We start from the raw sequence: 6,890 nt of genomic DNA, 5'->3' as shown, positions 1-6,890 counted from the left end.
GAATTAAGAAACTGATGATGACCATTACTCCATTGTCAGAAAAGCCTATCTGATTCATTAATGCCCTTCAGGGAAGGAAATCTACCATCCTCACTTCGTCCAGCCTACATGTGACTCCAGACCCACAGCAATGTGACTGACTCTCAATTGCCCTCTGACATATCCTAGCAAGGCACTCAGTTATCTCAATCACTGCGAAGTGTCAAAGAGATGAAACCGGATGTATCACCTGGTATTGAACTAGGCATCAAAAAGACTATGGCAGAAACAGCCCTGTCATCATCTGGAGGTTAATTGGCAACCTATCATTTGTTCACCTAATATTTGGTGAACTCACTTTTAAAGGAAAGAAGCTGTTTCACTACTTTATCAGCAGTGCCTTGCTGCACCATCACCGAAGACTAAGAACAGGACAATTCTCATCACTGCTGATATTCTGGAGGATGGAAGTTCCTTATATGATAATACATAAGATAATATGTGATAATATAATATGATAATCTGGCAGTTAATGATTGCAAAACCACAACACAGACAGAATCTGTGATGTGCACATGAAGAGGCCATTTCATTTATGAGTCATACAATAACAAGTACAGACTCACATAAACACAATCATGCACTCAGGTAAACACATACACATACACACACACACACACACACACACACACTACAGCAAGACATGCACACGCACTCTTGGAGGCACTCATCCCCACACACACACTAGCACACACAAAGGCATTCATATGCATAGGTACACATGCACATGCAAAGAAATATACACTCACACACAAAGTAACACACCTGGACTCACATAGACACAAAAATATGTACTTAAACAACCAGAGAGACACACACACTCAATGTCACACAGAGACACATATACACCAGTACACACAATCACAGGTGTATACACACACAGGCACAATCAAATACACATAGACACACATAATGACTCACACACAGTAACATGCATAAACACACCCAGGCACTCTCTCACACACACAAACACTCACACACACAAAGAGACACAATCTACACTAATACAACATGGACAGTGTACTGTAACTGATACTGGGCACTCAGCAGCATTTAGCTGATATTTGAATTCACAGCAGTGTGCAATGTGTGTGTTGTCTACAGTAATACAACATCTACAGTAATACAATATCCACAGTGAGATAACTAATATATGAAGACTCTGCAGTGTACAAAGTGTGAACTGTCTACAGTGATACAATATCTGCAGTATGCAACAACTGAGATTTGGACAGTTAGCAGTGTGCATCCTGTGTATCGTCCACATTAATGCACTGTCTACAATGTGGGAGACTGATATTTCAACTTTCAGCTGAGTGCGGCCTGTGTATAGAACACACAAGCACACAAAGAGTTGCTAGATCCTTTCCAGTCTTTACCATGATGCATTGCACCATTGTTCAACTCTGAGAGACTGAATGGAGCCTTCGGCCCGTGGGGCATGTGTTCGAAGCAACTGTTTATTAGACCAGTTGTCTGTCCAAAATGATCAGAGGTTCCTTCCCCTCACATCCCTGAAATGGAAATATTTATGTCAATTGTGACCACTTCCAGGCTTTTGGCCTGCTCTTGTATCCCTGAGGAAAGATCAGTCTCCAGCTGATTCTTACCCACTGGGTTACTCTTAAAGACCTAACATTAACAGGCAAGCTAATGAGGGCTCTTGTGGTGCCAGGGAAGTGTCCCTCTCTTTGATCCATAAGGGCTAGGATCATCTCCCATATCTCTTCAACAGACCTAGGAAGCATAGCATCAATTTTAAAATGGTAGCAGTTTGTTCTTCAGAATTAAGAAATGCTGCTGTACGTTGAGGCCATCATTTGCATGAGGGAAAGCAGCAGCAGTCTGTGTTTAAATGCATTTCTGCAAAGAATGATGCATTTGGGCCTTTGAAAGAGGCTGGGTGATTATGCACGTACCATCACTTCTCTTTTCCCGATGGTCATACTGTGACTTTCCCCTCCGATTACCTATCTACTGCATAGTATGCTGCATAGTATGACTGAGTGAGTTTCCAGCTCCCCCTTTGCAAAACAGGTTACAGTTACCCAATATTGAAAGGAATTTTCCTAATTCTCCAACTCAGCCTTCTCCCAATTCCCATCAGTATATCTCTACAGGTGACTGACCTTCCCTCAAACTCAAACATTTCTTGGAAGCAACCTCAAGATTTACCCCAAGTACTCTGGCACCAATAACTGCCTCTCAACCACACCAACTTTGTTGCTAACTTTGGAGGCTGACTGCAGGCAACTTGGCCGCCTTGTCTTCCCTATTGAAACAGTGACAGCACTCAATAGTCATTACATGTCTGCCCAACACTCTAAGATGTCTTGGAATTCTGGGAAGAGCTGTCAGTTATTTCATTTCATTCTGGGTATTTCCTGCCATGTCCCTTCTCAGCAACCCATTCTGCTTTTCTCTGTCTCTCTCCCTTTTTGTCCTCTATCTCGTTTCCTCTCCCTGTTTACCTTTTCTCTCCCTGACTCTCTTTCTGATACCCCTCTTGCTCTCCCTCCCTCACTTTCTCCCTCCTGAATATTTCCCACAATCTCTCCTTTTTTGTTTCTCAATTAGTCTCCCCGGCTCCATTTTCTATATTCCTATGTATAACCATCTGCAAACAGTCTTTCGACTTTCCATCATCATACCATAGCTGTTGCACTGGATGTTGGGATTGGGTAGCACAGTTTGCTGGCTGGTTGGATTGCGATGCAGAGTGATGACAACAATGAAGATTCAATTCCTGTACCAGCTGAGGTAAAGATCAAAAAAGATACGACAAGGGGATGGCTGCTTAGCCTTTCGCAGGATAATGGCTATTCCAACATCCCGCATATTCACTTTCCTACCCTTTCTCTGTAATCTTTGATTCCCTGTCTGATCAAGAACCTAGCTATCTCAGCCTTAAATATACACAAGGATTCTGACTCCCGAGTTCTCTGTGACATGGAGTTCCAAATATTCACAATCTCTGAGAGAAGAAATTCCTCTTCATCTCAGTTGTAAATTCCTTTATTCAGATCCTCTGGTCCTTGACGCCCCCATAATGGGAAACAACCTTTTTGCATTTACCTTGTCAAGTCCCTAGGAATCCTGTATGTTTCATGTCAGATCACTTTTCATGCTTCTAAATTCCAGCCAATGGAATCCAAAGCACTTTAGTCTTTGCCCATAAGACAATCCATTCAAACTAGGAATCTGCCTGGAATACCTCTTCTGAACGCTCTCTAATGAATTGATGTGTTTCATTGAACTAAAACTGCTCGAAGTGTTCCAGATGTGGTCTCACCATCACCTTGTACAGTTACAGTTAGACTTCTCTCCTCTTATACTCCAACCCTTTTGAAATAAAAGACAACATTCCGATTCCCTGGTGTTCCCGTCTGCTAGTTTTCTGGGTTTCATGCACAAGCTCTCCCATCTCAAGTCCATTTGTCTTGCAGCTTTCTCCACTTAAATAATACTCTGTCCTTTCGCTCTCTCTTCCAAGATGAATAACTTCATTTCTTCCCACATTATATTCCAATTACTGTTACTCACTGATTAAATTGTCTATATCTCTCTATAAACTGCCTGCATCCCCCTTGCAACCTGCCTTTCCACAAAGCATTCAGCATCTCATTGTGTGCTTGTATGTTCAATAAATAGGCTGCACTCAGCTGAATGTTCAATTATCAGTATCTCACAATGTAGATAGTGCATTACTGCAGACAACATACAGGCCACACACTGCTAATTGTCCAAATATCAGTTGCCCCACAGTGTAGATATTTTATCACTGTAGACAGTGCACACTTTGTACTTTGCAGAGCACCCATACATTAGTTATTTCACACTGTAGGTATTGTATTACTGTAGACAACACACTTGTTGCACACTGCTGAGTATCAAAATACCAGCTGTCCCACACAGTAGCCCTTGTATTGCTGAAGACAATCCAGCAGTTAAATGCTACTGAATGCCCAAATATCAGTTATAGCATGCTATCAATATTGTATGAGTGTAGATAACACAGTGTGAAGCTGGATGACTACAGCAGGCCAAGCAGCATCACAGGAGCAGGAAAGTTGATGTTTCGGGTCAAGGCTTCCTTTTCTGAGGAAGGGTCTTGACCCAAAACATCAACTTTCCTGCTCCTCTGATGCTGTTTGGCCTACTGTGGTCATCCAGCTTCACACCGTGTTATCTCACATTCTCCAGCATTGGCAGATCGTACTATCTTTGCATTAGTGTAGATTGTGTACGTTTGTGTGCTTGGATGTGTTTGTCCACATTACTGTGTGTATGAGTATGTATGTCTGTGATTGTGTCAGTGTGAATATTGTCTGTGTGTGTCTGTATGACAGTGAGAGTGTGGTAAGTGTGTCTATCTGGTTGTTTAAGTGCACATTTGTGTGTCTGTGTGAGTCCACGTACGTTACTGTCTGAGAGTGTGCATATCTTTATGTGCATGAGCTTGTGTGTGTATACGCGTCCGCACATGTCACTGTGTGTGTGAGTGTGAGTATTCATATGTGCGTGAGTATTCATGTGTGTATGTCTTGTGTGGGTGTGTGTTTCTGCGTATATGAATGCATATGCATGTCTGGCTGTGTGAGTCTGCATGTGTGACTTTGTGTGTGAATGTGTGTGTGCATGTGAGTTATGTATGTGTGCATGTCAGAGTGTTTAAGACTGTTGATGTGAGTGTATCATTGTGTCTGTCTGAGTGTGTGCATTTCTGTTTGAATCATAAGCGAAATGACCCTGTCATGTGTGCACCACAGATTCTGTCCTTTCTTTTGCATTTGGGGGATGTGGGCGTTACTGGCCGGCCAGCATTTCTTGCCCATCCCTAGTTGCCCTTGAAAAAGTGGCGGTGATCTGCCTTTTTGAACTACTGCAGTCCACATGCTGTGGGTTGCCCCACAATGCTATTAGGGAGGGAATTCCAGGATTTTGACCCAGCAACAGTGCAGGAATGGTGATATATTTCCAAGTCAAGGTGGTGAGTGACTTGGAGGGGAACTTGAAGGTGGTGGTGTTCCCAAGTATTGGCTGCCCTTCTAGATGGAAGTGGTCGTGGGTTTGGAAGGTGCCGTCTGAGGATCTTTGGTGAATTTCTGCAGCGCATCTTGTAGATAGTACACACTGCTGTTACTGAGTGTCTGTGACGGAGGGAGTGAATGCTTGTGGATGTGGTGCCAATCAAGCAGGCTGCTTTGCCCTGGATGGTGTCAAGCTTCTTGAGTATTGTTGGGGCTACATTTATCCAGGCAAGTGGGGAGTATTCCATTACACTCCTGACTTGTGTTTTGTAGATGGTGAACAGGCTTTGCAGAGTCAGGAGGTGAGTTACTTGCCACAGTATTCCCAGCTTCTGGCATGCTCTTGTAGCCACTGTATTAATGTGGTGAGTCCAGTTGAGTTTTTGATCAATGGTAACCCCCAGGATGTTGATAGTGGAGGATTCAGTGAATTCAGATTGAAATCATTCATCCCCCTGAAGACCAGTCTCCAGTCTACTGGATTTAGCTGACAAGAGCCTAAAATGCACAATAATCATTCTTGGGATGCAAAGCCAACATTTATTGCCCAGCCCTAATTGCCAAGAGGGCATTTAGGAGTAAACTACATTACTTTGGATCTGGAACCACATGTAAATCAGGCCAGGTAAGGGCGGCACGTTTCCTTCCCTAAAGGACATTATTTCATTTCAAATTTCATCATTTGCCATGATGAGTTTCGAAGATGGGTCCTCAGAACATGATCTGGGTGGTCCTGGATGTGAGTCTAGTTATAGTCTCACCAGTCCACCATACAGTCACTACACATTTGGTGAACCATTGCAGACATTTACCATGAGTGAGCAATTCACTTCCATTCGAAAACGTTTTGTCTGTTTCTTCTCCCTTGAAATAAATAACTGGCAGTTTATATCCTTTAAAACCTTCCCATGTCAATAGATATTCATCAATGACATATCTTTGATTACATCATACTCTATTTACTGTAAAGATTCCATTCTATTTTCCCAGCTTCTCTGTCTCTGTCACATCTGTTCTGATGATGCCAACTTCGGCATGAGAATCTCCGAAATGTCCACCTTCCCCCTCAACCAAGGATTGTCGACAGGGTCCGATTTATCTCCCGCATTTCTTCCTTCAACCCCTCTCTTCCCTCCCACAATAGCAATAGGATTCCCCTTATTCTCACCTACCATCCCAGCAGCATTCACATCCAAAGGATCATTTGCATTTTTTCTGTGACCGCCAGTGAGATGCCACCGCCAGATACATGTTCCCCTCCTCTCCTTTGTCAAACTTCTGCAAGGACCGTTCCCTTTGGGATAACCTGCTACACTCCTCCTTCACTCCTAACACACTACCTCCCCCTCCCCACCCCATGACACCTTCCCCTGCCTCAGTGGAAGGTGTAACACCTGTCCGTCTATTTGCTCCCTTCTCAGTATCCATGGGCCCAAACACACCTTCCAGCGAAGCAGCGCTTTAACTGTACTCCACTCAATCTATTCTACTGCATTCTCTGCTCAGAATGTCGTCCTGTCTATAATGGGGAAACAAAAAGTTGACTGGTAGAGTGCTTCACCTACTTTCTGTTTGCAAAAAAGACCTGAGCTTCCAGTTGCCTGACACTTCAATACACTACCTTGCTCCCTGGTCAACATATTGGTCTTAGGCTTGCTGCAGTGCCCTTGCAAAGCTCAGGGCAATCTGGAAGAACTGCACCTCATTTTCCTGCTTGGGGACTCTACAGCTTTCTGGACTCAATCTTGAGTTCAGCAGTTGTAGGGCTTGATGCACCTGCTCCCATGTCCTTACCTCAACTACCACACACCAGATCTTGTT

The sequence above is a fragment of the Stegostoma tigrinum genome, chromosome 46 (genome assembly GCF_030684315.1).
Source record: "Stegostoma tigrinum isolate sSteTig4 chromosome 46, sSteTig4.hap1, whole genome shotgun sequence".
Lineage (NCBI taxonomy): Eukaryota > Metazoa > Chordata > Chondrichthyes > Orectolobiformes > Stegostomatidae > Stegostoma > Stegostoma tigrinum.
Note: the sequence above shows the minus strand (reverse complement) of the source record.